At 51.2% G+C, this 12,707-nt stretch overlaps 12 non-coding genes across 12 annotated transcripts; all 12 read left to right on the plus strand.

Moving 5' to 3' along the window:
- Positions 1 to 66: 66 nt before the first annotated feature.
- TRNAK-CUU (transfer RNA lysine (anticodon CUU)) lies at positions 67 to 139 on the plus strand. Its single transcript has one exon. It is a non-coding gene; the product is annotated as a tRNA-Lys (tRNA).
- Positions 140 to 380: 241 nt separating this feature from the next.
- Positions 381 to 452, plus strand: TRNAG-UCC (transfer RNA glycine (anticodon UCC)). Its single transcript has one exon. It is a non-coding gene; the product is annotated as a tRNA-Gly (tRNA).
- Positions 453 to 2,307: 1,855 nt separating this feature from the next.
- TRNAK-CUU (transfer RNA lysine (anticodon CUU)) lies at positions 2,308 to 2,380 on the plus strand. Its single transcript has one exon. It is a non-coding gene; the product is annotated as a tRNA-Lys (tRNA).
- A 241-nt stretch (positions 2,381 to 2,621) lies between these two features.
- On the plus strand, positions 2,622 to 2,693 carry TRNAG-UCC (transfer RNA glycine (anticodon UCC)). The gene has a single exon. It is a non-coding gene; the product is annotated as a tRNA-Gly (tRNA).
- A 1,855-nt stretch (positions 2,694 to 4,548) lies between these two features.
- Positions 4,549 to 4,621, plus strand: TRNAK-CUU (transfer RNA lysine (anticodon CUU)). The gene has a single exon. It is a non-coding gene; the product is annotated as a tRNA-Lys (tRNA).
- Positions 4,622 to 4,862: 241 nt separating this feature from the next.
- TRNAG-UCC (transfer RNA glycine (anticodon UCC)) lies at positions 4,863 to 4,934 on the plus strand. Its single transcript has one exon. It is a non-coding gene; the product is annotated as a tRNA-Gly (tRNA).
- A 1,855-nt stretch (positions 4,935 to 6,789) lies between these two features.
- Positions 6,790 to 6,862, plus strand: TRNAK-CUU (transfer RNA lysine (anticodon CUU)). Its single transcript has one exon. It is a non-coding gene; the product is annotated as a tRNA-Lys (tRNA).
- A 241-nt stretch (positions 6,863 to 7,103) lies between these two features.
- Positions 7,104 to 7,175, plus strand: TRNAG-UCC (transfer RNA glycine (anticodon UCC)). The gene has a single exon. It is a non-coding gene; the product is annotated as a tRNA-Gly (tRNA).
- A 1,855-nt stretch (positions 7,176 to 9,030) lies between these two features.
- On the plus strand, positions 9,031 to 9,103 carry TRNAK-CUU (transfer RNA lysine (anticodon CUU)). The gene has a single exon. It is a non-coding gene; the product is annotated as a tRNA-Lys (tRNA).
- Positions 9,104 to 9,344: 241 nt separating this feature from the next.
- On the plus strand, positions 9,345 to 9,416 carry TRNAG-UCC (transfer RNA glycine (anticodon UCC)). The gene has a single exon. It is a non-coding gene; the product is annotated as a tRNA-Gly (tRNA).
- Positions 9,417 to 11,271: 1,855 nt separating this feature from the next.
- Positions 11,272 to 11,344, plus strand: TRNAK-CUU (transfer RNA lysine (anticodon CUU)). Its single transcript has one exon. It is a non-coding gene; the product is annotated as a tRNA-Lys (tRNA).
- A 241-nt stretch (positions 11,345 to 11,585) lies between these two features.
- Positions 11,586 to 11,657, plus strand: TRNAG-UCC (transfer RNA glycine (anticodon UCC)). Its single transcript has one exon. It is a non-coding gene; the product is annotated as a tRNA-Gly (tRNA).
- Positions 11,658 to 12,707: the final 1,050 nt, after the last annotated feature.

The following is a 12,707-nucleotide window of genomic DNA, read 5'->3' on the forward strand; positions in this document are numbered from 1 at the left end:
CGAAAGTTAGCAAAAAGTGTTTGGCGTCAGTTGGTAGCAAGAGGCCACACGGGAGGCAGCGTCTTAGCCCGGCTAGCTCAGTCGGTAGAGCATGAGACTCTTAATCTCAGGGTCGTGGGTTCGAGCCCCACGTTGGGCGTATGGCATCGCAACGTTTTGGCCCAGTCAGTGGCATTCATGCGCACTGCACGGCCCCACCTTTACCATATCGACTGGCTTCTCTTCCATTCCCTCTACAAACGGGGAAATGTTTCGAGCTTATCTTTCTAGTGGTCAATTCGTATGGCAGCAAGTTGACCTTGCGCTGGGGCGTGGTTCTTATCAGCGCCACGTGTGACACGAATTGGATAGAGATAGTGGCACAGGCCCCGGACAGCCTTGCGTTGGTGGTATAGTGGTGAGCATAGCTGCCTTCCAAGCAGTTGACCCGGGTTCGATTCCCGGCCAACGCACTCCTATCCCTTTTTGGCCTTGCAAAGCGGCCCTAAGCAAAGACCCAAGTCATCCAGGTCCTTGAAGAAAGCTCCTAAGATATCCTGGCTTAGCGACAACTGTGGAGACTTTCTTCGGCATTCGAAAAGTCTCTGGCCTTATGCTTTAACTCGCTCAGGAGGTCCAGCATTATCCAGGGCCAAGGTTCAGCCATTTTGACTACTGATTCCCAAAGAGAATCAACTCTGTCACACACAACATTGCTAAGTATCTGGCAACAACGCTAACACCCTTAGCTGGCATCATATTGCACCATTTGCTATTCGGTGACGAAGGCATCGAATAGCAAATGACCCGCTTTGGACTGTGTCTTGCAAGGCAAGGAAAGGGGTGCATTTGGGCAAGGAGGCCTACAGGAAACCTACCCACACACACCGCTATCTGCTTTTTGGCTCACACCACCCACTGGAACCCAAGCTGGGGCTTCTTAGGACTCTGCAATATCGGGCTGACGCGGTAACAACAAAAAGAGTCTACAGACCCTCTCAGGTGTGCTTTGAAAGCTTGTGGCTAGCCAGACTGGGTCTTGGCTAAACATCCACAAGGTCACGAAAACAAACTGGGGAGAAGCAGAACATTTGGAGAAATATAGTCACCCCCGTAAGCCACTGGAGTGTCAGAAAAACTCCGGAGGATCTTTAACAACAATTGCATCGCTGTGTACTTCAAGTCCAGCAATACACTGGGACGGAAGCTTGTACATCGGCACTATCTGCACTGCCCATTTTGAACATCGCTCTAGCTAGCCAAGCGATTTGACAACAATTGTCACCTTTAGCCACGCCGATCTAGGCACCAATAGCTATGCAGGCTTCCTGCCACCAACAATGGGATCATCTAACTTGAACAGGGCGGTTCTACAATTTTCACACCTCCCCCTGTTCTTGGACAATCAACATCGACACATTCACATGGTGATTGTCTTAAGGTGTGACTAGAAGTGCTGCAGTTATCTTCCTGAGCCAAAGAAGTGGCTCGATCAACTATGTAAACCTCTTCAACAAACGGCTAGTACATTTGCAAGGGTCTCCAGTGAACGCTTGTTTGTCTGCTCAGTTGCCGGTCACCTGAAGAGAGCCAAAGGACACGCTTTGTTTTAGCCTTCGGGCCCCACTGAGGTAATGGAGAAAACATGAGCGTCCCTGGGTGGGCTCAAACCACCAACCTTTCGGTTAACAGCCGAACGCGCTAACCGATTGCGCCACAGAGACTGCACGCCGAGGGCCGGCGCACCGGCCGAGGGAGACATGAATAATAAAAACAAAGTTCCTTAAAAGGCTTCCCAATTGCACATTTCTAGAGTGCCTTCTAGAGTGCCTTCTAGTTAAAGGGGGAGAGAGGCAGGGTAAAAGAGGGCATCCTTCGAGCCGGAATCGAACCAGCGACCTAAGGATTACTACGTTGACGCTACAGTCCTCCGCTCTACCAGCTGAGCTATCGAAGGGGCCGCCGGTGGGTCGTAGCCCGTGACTCCTTGCATTCAAAGCCAGCGCTTTGCCCTTTGCGTTAGTCCTTCTGCCTTGAGGGATTGGTCTATGCCGCCTCTGCCTGAAAGGTCAAATGCCTTGGCAGCTGTGATGTGGGAAAGCTCGGCTTCACGTTTTGCACAGCGAGAAAACACAATCGAAGCACCTACCGCGTTTTGTTGGGAGCCCAAAAACCACAGCAGCAACGGTGATGTACCTCCCTGACAGCAAGTAAGCGCAGGAGTGTTTGGAAGCGCATTGCGTCTATCAAAACAAATTGGGCCGAAAGTTAGCAAAAAGTGTTTGGCGTCAGTTGGTAGCAAGAGGCCACACGGGAGGCAGCGTCTTAGCCCGGCTAGCTCAGTCGGTAGAGCATGAGACTCTTAATCTCAGGGTCGTGGGTTCGAGCCCCACGTTGGGCGTATGGCATCGCAACGTTTTGGCCCAGTCAGTGGCATTCATGCGCACTGCACGGCCCCACCTTTACCATATCGACTGGCTTCTCTTCCATTCCCTCTACAAACGGGGAAATGTTTCGAGCTTATCTTTCTAGTGGTCAATTCGTATGGCAGCAAGTTGACCTTGCGCTGGGGCGTGGTTCTTATCAGCGCCACGTGTGACACGAATTGGATAGAGATAGTGGCACAGGCCCCAGACAGCCTTGCGTTGGTGGTATAGTGGTGAGCATAGCTGCCTTCCAAGCAGTTGACCCGGGTTCGATTCCCGGCCAACGCACTCCTATCCCTTTTTGGCCTTGCAAAGCGGCCCTAAGCAAAGACCCAAGTCATCCAGGTCCTTGAAGAAAGCTCCTAAGATATCCTGGCTTAGCGACAACTGTGGAGACTTTCTTCGGCATTCGAAAAGTCTCTGGCCTTATGCTTTAACTCGCTCAGGAGGTCCAGCATTATCCAGGGCCAAGGTTCAGCCATTTTGACTACTGATTCCCAAAGAGAATCAACTCTGTCACACACAACATTGCTAAGTATCTGGCAACAACGCTAACACCCTTAGCTGGCATCATATTGCACCATTTGCTATTCGGTGACGAAGGCATCGAATAGCAAATGACCCGCTTTGGACTGTGTCTTGCAAGGCAAGGAAAGGGGTGCATTTGGGCAAGGAGGCCTACAGGAAACCTACCCACACACACCGCTATCTGCTTTTTGGCTCACACCACCCACTGGAACCCAAGCTGGGGCTTCTTAGGACTCTGCAATATCGGGCTGACGCGGTAACAACAAAAAGAGTCTACAGACCCTCTCAGGTGTGCTTTGAAAGCTTGTGGCTAGCCAGACTGGGTCTTGGCTAAACATCCACAAGGTCACGAAAACAAACTGGGGAGAAGCAGAACATTTGGAGAAATATAGTCACCCCCGTAAGCCACTGGAGTGTCAGAAAAACTCCGGAGGATCTTTAACAACAATTGCATCGCTGTGTACTTCAAGTCCAGCAATACACTGGGACGGAAGCTTGTACATCGGCACTATCTGCACTGCCCATTTTGAACATCGCTCTAGCTAGCCAAGCGATTTGACAACAATTGTCACCTTTAGCCACGCCGATCTAGGCACCAATAGCTATGCAGGCTTCCTGCCACCAACAATGGGATCATCTAACTTGAACAGGGCGGTTCTACAATTTTCACACCTCCCCCTGTTCTTGGACAATCAACATCGACACATTCACATGGTGATTGTCTTAAGGTGTGACTAGAAGTGCTGCAGTTATCTTCCTGAGCCAAAGAAGTGGCTCGATCAACTATGTAAACCTCTTCAACAAACGGCTAGTACATTTGCAAGGGTCTCCAGTGAACGCTTGTTTGTCTGCTCAGTTGCCGGTCACCTGAAGAGAGCCAAAGGACACGCTTTGTTTTAGCCTTCGGGCCCCACTGAGGTAATGGAGAAAACATGAGCGTCCCTGGGTGGGCTCGAACCACCAACCTTTCGGTTAACAGCCGAACGCGCTAACCGATTGCGCCACAGAGACTGCACGCCGAGGGCCGGCGCACCGGCCGAGGGAGACATGAATAATAAAAACAAAGTTCCTTAAAAGGCTTCCCAATTGCACATTTCTAGAGTGCCTTCTAGAGTGCCTTCTAGTTAAAGGGGGAGAGAGGCAGGGTAAAAGAGGGCATCCTTCGAGCCGGAATCGAACCAGCGACCTAAGGATTACTACGTTGACGCTACAGTCCTCCGCTCTACCAGCTGAGCTATCGAAGGGCCCGCCGGTGGGTCGTAGCCCGTGACTCCTTGCATTCAAAGCCAGCGCTTTGCCCTTTGCGTTAGTCCTTCTGCCTTGAGGGATTGGTCTATGCCGCCTCTGCCTGAAAGGTCAAATGCCTTGGCAGCTGTGATGTGGGAAAGCTCGGCTTCACGTTTTGCACAGCGAGAAAACACAATCGAAGCACCTACCGCGTTTTGTTGGGAGCCCAAAAACCACAGCAGCAACGGTGATGTACCTCCCTGACAGCAAGTAAGCGCAGGAGTGTTTGGAAGCGCATTGCGTCTATCAAAACAAATTGGGCCGAAAGTTAGCAAAAAGTGTTTGGCGTCAGTTGGTAGCAAGAGGCCACACGGGAGGCAGCGTCTTAGCCCGGCTAGCTCAGTCGGTAGAGCATGAGACTCTTAATCTCAGGGTCGTGGGTTCGAGCCCCACGTTGGGCGTATGGCATCGCAACGTTTTGGCCCAGTCAGTGGCATTCATGCGCACTGCACGGCCCCACCTTTACCATATCGACTGGCTTCTCTTCCATTCCCTCTACAAACGGGGAAATGTTTCGAGCTTATCTTTCTAGTGGTCAATTCGTATGGCAGCAAGTTGACCTTGCGCTGGGGCGTGGTTCTTATCAGCGCCACGTGTGACACGAATTGGATAGAGATAGTGGCACAGGCCCCGGACAGCCTTGCGTTGGTGGTATAGTGGTGAGCATAGCTGCCTTCCAAGCAGTTGACCCGGGTTCGATTCCCGGCCAACGCACTCCTATCCCTTTTTGGCCTTGCAAAGCGGCCCTAAGCAAAGACCCAAGTCATCCAGGTCCTTGAAGAAAGCTCCTAAGATATCCTGGCTTAGCGACAACTGTGGAGACTTTCTTCGGCATTCGAAAAGTCTCTGGCCTTATGCTTTAACTCGCTCAGGAGGTCCAGCATTATCCAGGGCCAAGGTTCAGCCATTTTGACTACTGATTCCCAAAGAGAATCAACTCTGTCACACACAACATTGCTAAGTATCTGGCAACAACGCTAACACCCTTAGCTGGCATCATATTGCACCATTTGCTATTCGGTGACGAAGGCATCGAATAGCAAATGACCCGCTTTGGACTGTGTCTTGCAAGGCAAGGAAAGGGGTGCATTTGGGCAAGGAGGCCTACAGGAAACCTACCCACACACACCGCTATCTGCTTTTTGGCTCACACCACCCACTGGAACCCAAGCTGGGGCTTCTTAGGACTCTGCAATATCGGGCTGACGCGGTAACAACAAAAAGAGTCTACAGACCCTCTCAGGTGTGCTTTGAAAGCTTGTGGCTAGCCAGACTGGGTCTTGGCTAAACATCCACAAGGTCACGAAAACAAACTGGGGAGAAGCAGAACATTTGGAGAAATATAGTCACCCCCGTAAGCCACTGGAGTGTCAGAAAAACTCCGGAGGATCTTTAACAACAATTGCATCGCTGTGTACTTCAAGTCCAGCAATACACTGGGACGGAAGCTTGTACATCGGCACTATCTGCACTGCCCATTTTGAACATCGCTCTAGCTAGCCAAGCGATTTGACAACAATTGTCACCTTTAGCCACGCCGATCTAGGCACCAATAGCTATGCAGGCTTCCTGCCACCAACAATGGGATCATCTAACTTGAACAGGGCGGTTCTACAATTTTCACACCTCCCCCTGTTCTTGGACAATCAACATCGACACATTCACATGGTGATTGTCTTAAGGTGTGACTAGAAGTGCTGCAGTTATCTTCCTGAGCCAAAGAAGTGGCTCGATCAACTATGTAAACCTCTTCAACAAACGGCTAGTACATTTGCAAGGGTCTCCAGTGAACGCTTGTTTGTCTGCTCAGTTGCCGGTCACCTGAAGAGAGCCAAAGGACACGCTTTGTTTTAGCCTTCGGGCCCCACTGAGGTAATGGAGAAAACATGAGCGTCCCTGGGTGGGCTCGAACCACCAACCTTTCGGTTAACAGCCGAACGCGCTAACCGATTGCGCCACAGAGACTGCACGCCGAGGGCCGGCGCACCGGCCGAGGGAGACATGAATAATAAAAACAAAGTTCCTTAAAAGGCTTCCCAATTGCACATTTCTAGAGTGCCTTCTAGAGTGCCTTCTAGTTAAAGGGGGAGAGAGGCAGGGTAAAAGAGGGCATCCTTCGAGCCGGAATCGAACCAGCGACCTAAGGATTACTACGTTGACGCTACAGTCCTCCGCTCTACCAGCTGAGCTATCGAAGGGCCCGCCGGTGGGTCGTAGCCCGTGACTCCTTGCATTCAAAGCCAGCGCTTTGCCCTTTGCGTTAGTCCTTCTGCCTTGAGGGATTGGTCTATGCCGCCTCTGCCTGAAAGGTCAAATGCCTTGGCAGCTGTGATGTGGGAAAGCTCGGCTTCACGTTTTGCACAGCGAGAAAACACAATCGAAGCACCTACCGCGTTTTGTTGGGAGCCCAAAAACCACAGCAGCAACGGTGATGTACCTCCCTGACAGCAAGTAAGCGCAGGAGTGTTTGGAAGCGCATTGCGTCTATCAAAACAAATTGGGCCGAAAGTTAGCAAAAAGTGTTTGGCGTCAGTTGGTAGCAAGAGGCCACACGGGAGGCAGCGTCTTAGCCCGGCTAGCTCAGTCGGTAGAGCATGAGACTCTTAATCTCAGGGTCGTGGGTTCGAGCCCCACGTTGGGCGTATGGCATCGCAACGTTTTGGCCCAGTCAGTGGCATTCATGCGCACTGCACGGCCCCACCTTTACCATATCGACTGGCTTCTCTTCCATTCCCTCTACAAACGGGGAAATGTTTCGAGCTTATCTTTCTAGTGGTCAATTCGTATGGCAGCAAGTTGACCTTGCGCTGGGGCGTGGTTCTTATCAGCGCCACGTGTGACACGAATTGGATAGAGATAGTGGCACAGGCCCCGGACAGCCTTGCGTTGGTGGTATAGTGGTGAGCATAGCTGCCTTCCAAGCAGTTGACCCGGGTTCGATTCCCGGCCAACGCACTCCTATCCCTTTTTGGCCTTGCAAAGCGGCCCTAAGCAAAGACCCAAGTCATCCAGGTCCTTGAAGAAAGCTCCTAAGATATCCTGGCTTAGCGACAACTGTGGAGACTTTCTTCGGCATTCGAAAAGTCTCTGGCCTTATGCTTTAACTCGCTCAGGAGGTCCAGCATTATCCAGGGCCAAGGTTCAGCCATTTTGACTACTGATTCCCAAAGAGAATCAACTCTGTCACACACAACATTGCTAAGTATCTGGCAACAACGCTAACACCCTTAGCTGGCATCATATTGCACCATTTGCTATTCGGTGACGAAGGCATCGAATAGCAAATGACCCGCTTTGGACTGTGTCTTGCAAGGCAAGGAAAGGGGTGCATTTGGGCAAGGAGGCCTACAGGAAACCTACCCACACACACCGCTATCTGCTTTTTGGCTCACACCACCCACTGGAACCCAAGCTGGGGCTTCTTAGGACTCTGCAATATCGGGCTGACGCGGTAACAACAAAAAGAGTCTACAGACCCTCTCAGGTGTGCTTTGAAAGCTTGTGGCTAGCCAGACTGGGTCTTGGCTAAACATCCACAAGGTCACGAAAACAAACTGGGGAGAAGCAGAACATTTGGAGAAATATAGTCACCCCCGTAAGCCACTGGAGTGTCAGAAAAACTCCGGAGGATCTTTAACAACAATTGCATCGCTGTGTACTTCAAGTCCAGCAATACACTGGGACGGAAGCTTGTACATCGGCACTATCTGCACTGCCCATTTTGAACATCGCTCTAGCTAGCCAAGCGATTTGACAACAATTGTCACCTTTAGCCACGCCGATCTAGGCACCAATAGCTATGCAGGCTTCCTGCCACCAACAATGGGATCATCTAACTTGAACAGGGCGGTTCTACAATTTTCACACCTCCCCCTGTTCTTGGACAATCAACATCGACACATTCACATGGTGATTGTCTTAAGGTGTGACTAGAAGTGCTGCAGTTATCTTCCTGAGCCAAAGAAGTGGCTCGATCAACTATGTAAACCTCTTCAACAAACGGCTAGTACATTTGCAAGGGTCTCCAGTGAACGCTTGTTTGTCTGCTCAGTTGCCGGTCACCTGAAGAGAGCCAAAGGACACGCTTTGTTTTAGCCTTCGGGCCCCACTGAGGTAATGGAGAAAACATGAGCGTCCCTGGGTGGGCTCGAACCACCAACCTTTCGGTTAACAGCCGAACGCGCTAACCGATTGCGCCACAGAGACTGCACGCCGAGGGCCGGCGCACCGGCCGAGGGAGACATGAATAATAAAAACAAAGTTCCTTAAAAGGCTTCCCAATTGCACATTTCTAGAGTGCCTTCTAGAGTGCCTTCTAGTTAAAGGGGGAGAGAGGCAGGGTAAAAGAGGGCATCCTTCGAGCCGGAATCGAACCAGCGACCTAAGGATTACTACGTTGACGCTACAGTCCTCCGCTCTACCAGCTGAGCTATCGAAGGGCCCGCCGGTGGGTCGTAGCCCGTGACTCCTTGCATTCAAAGCCAGCGCTTTGCCCTTTGCGTTAGTCCTTCTGCCTTGAGGGATTGGTCTATGCCGCCTCTGCCTGAAAGGTCAAATGCCTTGGCAGCTGTGATGTGGGAAAGCTCGGCTTCACGTTTTGCACAGCGAGAAAACACAATCGAAGCACCTACCGCGTTTTGTTGGGAGCCCAAAAACCACAGCAGCAACGGTGATGTACCTCCCTGACAGCAAGTAAGCGCAGGAGTGTTTGGAAGCGCATTGCGTCTATCAAAACAAATTGGGCCGAAAGTTAGCAAAAAGTGTTTGGCGTCAGTTGGTAGCAAGAGGCCACACGGGAGGCAGCGTCTTAGCCCGGCTAGCTCAGTCGGTAGAGCATGAGACTCTTAATCTCAGGGTCGTGGGTTCGAGCCCCACGTTGGGCGTATGGCATCGCAACGTTTTGGCCCAGTCAGTGGCATTCATGCGCACTGCACGGCCCCACCTTTACCATATCGACTGGCTTCTCTTCCATTCCCTCTACAAACGGGGAAATGTTTCGAGCTTATCTTTCTAGTGGTCAATTCGTATGGCAGCAAGTTGACCTTGCGCTGGGGCGTGGTTCTTATCAGCGCCACGTGTGACACGAATTGGATAGAGATAGTGGCACAGGCCCCGGACAGCCTTGCGTTGGTGGTATAGTGGTGAGCATAGCTGCCTTCCAAGCAGTTGACCCGGGTTCGATTCCCGGCCAACGCACTCCTATCCCTTTTTGGCCTTGCAAAGCGGCCCTAAGCAAAGACCCAAGTCATCCAGGTCCTTGAAGAAAGCTCCTAAGATATCCTGGCTTAGCGACAACTGTGGAGACTTTCTTCGGCATTCGAAAAGTCTCTGGCCTTATGCTTTAACTCGCTCAGGAGGTCCAGCATTATCCAGGGCCAAGGTTCAGCCATTTTGACTACTGATTCCCAAAGAGAATCAACTCTGTCACACACAACATTGCTAAGTATCTGGCAACAACGCTAACACCCTTAGCTGGCATCATATTGCACCATTTGCTATTCGGTGACGAAGGCATCGAATAGCAAATGACCCGCTTTGGACTGTGTCTTGCAAGGCAAGGAAAGGGGTGCATTTGGGCAAGGAGGCCTACAGGAAACCTACCCACACACACCGCTATCTGCTTTTTGGCTCACACCACCCACTGGAACCCAAGCTGGGGCTTCTTAGGACTCTGCAATATCGGGCTGACGCGGTAACAACAAAAAGAGTCTACAGACCCTCTCAGGTGTGCTTTGAAAGCTTGTGGCTAGCCAGACTGGGTCTTGGCTAAACATCCACAAGGTCACGAAAACAAACTGGGGAGAAGCAGAACATTTGGAGAAATATAGTCACCCCCGTAAGCCACTGGAGTGTCAGAAAAACTCCGGAGGATCTTTAACAACAATTGCATCGCTGTGTACTTCAAGTCCAGCAATACACTGGGACGGAAGCTTGTACATCGGCACTATCTGCACTGCCCATTTTGAACATCGCTCTAGCTAGCCAAGCGATTTGACAACAATTGTCACCTTTAGCCACGCCGATCTAGGCACCAATAGCTATGCAGGCTTCCTGCCACCAACAATGGGATCATCTAACTTGAACAGGGCGGTTCTACAATTTTCACATCTCCCCCTGTTCTTGGACAATCAACATCGACACATTCACATGGTGATTGTCTTAAGGTGTGACTAGAAGTGCTGCAGTTATCTTCCTGAGCCAAAGAAGTGGCTCGATCAACTATGTAAACCTCTTCAACAAACGGCTAGTACATTTGCAAGGGTCTCCAGTGAACGCTTGTTTGTCTGCTCAGTTGCCGGTCACCTGAAGAGAGCCAAAGGACACGCTTTGTTTTAGCCTTCGGGCCCCACTGAGGTAATGGAGAAAACATGAGCGTCCCTGGGTGGGCTCGAACCACCAACCTTTCGGTTAACAGCCGAACGCACTAACCGATTGCGCCACAGAGACTGCACGCCGAGGGCCGGCGCACCGGCCGAGGGAGACATGAATAATAAAAACAAAGTTCCTTAAAAGGCTTCCCAATTGCACATTTCTAGAGTGCCTTCTAGAGTGCCTTCTAGTTAAAGGGGGAGAGAGGCAGGGTAAAAGAGGGCATCCTTCGAGCCGGAATCGAACCAGCGACCTAAGGATTACTACGTTGACGCTACAGTCCTCCGCTCTACCAGCTGAGCTATCGAAGGGCCCGCCGGTGGGTCGTAGCCCGTGACTCCTTGCATTCAAAGCCAGCGCTTTGCCCTTTGCGTTAGTCCTTCTGCCTTGAGGGATTGGTCTATGCCGCCTCTGCCTGAAAGGTCAAATGCCTTGGCAGCTGTGATGTGGGAAAGCTCGGCTTCACGTTTTGCACAGCGAGAAAACACAATCGAAGCACCTACCGCGTTTTGTTGGGAGCCCAAAAACCACAGCAGCAACGGTGATGTACCTCCCTGACAGCAAGTAAGCGCAGGAGTGTTTGGAAGCGCATTGCGTCTATCAAAACAAATTGGGCCGAAAGTTAGCAAAAAGTGTTTGGCGTCAGTTGGTAGCAAGAGGCCACACGGGAGGCAGCGTCTTAGCCCGGCTAGCTCAGTCGGTAGAGCATGAGACTCTTAATCTCAGGGTCGTGGGTTCGAGCCCCACGTTGGGCGTATGGCATCGCAACGTTTTGGCCCAGTCAGTGGCATTCATGCGCACTGCACGGCCCCACCTTTACCATATCGACTGGCTTCTCTTCCATTCCCTCTACAAACGGGGAAATGTTTCGAGCTTATCTTTCTAGTGGTCAATTCGTATGGCAGCAAGTTGACCTTGCGCTGGGGCGTGGTTCTTATCAGCGCCACGTGTGACACGAATTGGATAGAGATAGTGGCACAGGCCCCGGACAGCCTTGCGTTGGTGGTATAGTGGTGAGCATAGCTGCCTTCCAAGCAGTTGACCCGGGTTCGATTCCCGGCCAACGCACTCCTATCCCTTTTTGGCCTTGCAAAGCGGCCCTAAGCAAAGACCCAAGTCATCCAGGTCCTTGAAGAAAGCTCCTAAGATATCCTGGCTTAGCGACAACTGTGGAGACTTTCTTCGGCATTCGAAAAGTCTCTGGCCTTATGCTTTAACTCGCTCAGGAGGTCCAGCATTATCCAGGGCCAAGGTTCAGCCATTTTGACTACTGATTCCCAAAGAGAATCAACTCTGTCACACACAACATTGCTAAGTATCTGGCAACAACGCTAACACCCTTAGCTGGCATCATATTGCACCATTTGCTATTCGGTGACGAAGGCATCGAATAGCAAATGACCCGCTTTGGACTGTGTCTTGCAAGGCAAGGAAAGGGGTGCATTTGGGCAAGGAGGCCTACAGGAAACCTACCCACACACACCGCTATCTGCTTTTTGGCTCACACCACCCACTGGAACCCAAGCTGGGGCTTCTTAGGACTCTGCAATATCGGGCTGACGCGGTAACAACAAAAAGAGTCTACAGACCCTCTCAGGTGTGCTTTGAAAGCTTGTGGCTAGCCAGACTGGGTCTTGGCTAAACATCCACAAGGTCACGAAAACAAACTGGGGAGAAGCAGAACATTTGGAGAAATATAGTCACCCCCGTAAGCCACTGGAGTGTCAGAAAAACTCCGGAGGATCTTTAACAACAATTGCATCGCTGTGTACTTCAAGTCCAGCAATACACTGGGACGGAAGCTTGTACATCGGCACTATCTGCACTGCCCATTTTGAACATCGCTCTAGCTAGCCAAGCGATTTGACAACAATTGTCACCTTTAGCCACGCCGATCTAGGCACCAATAGCTATGCAGGCTTCCTGCCACCAACAATGGGATCATCTAACTTGAACAGGGCGGTTCTACAATTTTCACACCTCCCCCTGTTCTTGGACAATCAACATCGACACATTCACATGGTGATTGTCTTAAGGTGTGACTAGAAGTGCTGCAGTTATCTTCCTGAGCCAAAGAAGTGGCTCGATCAACTATGTAAACCTCTTCAACAAACGGCT

Source organism: Aquarana catesbeiana, unplaced genomic scaffold (assembly GCF_042186555.1).
Source record: "Aquarana catesbeiana isolate 2022-GZ unplaced genomic scaffold, ASM4218655v1 unanchor86, whole genome shotgun sequence".
Classification (NCBI taxonomy): domain Eukaryota; kingdom Metazoa; phylum Chordata; class Amphibia; order Anura; family Ranidae; genus Aquarana; species Aquarana catesbeiana.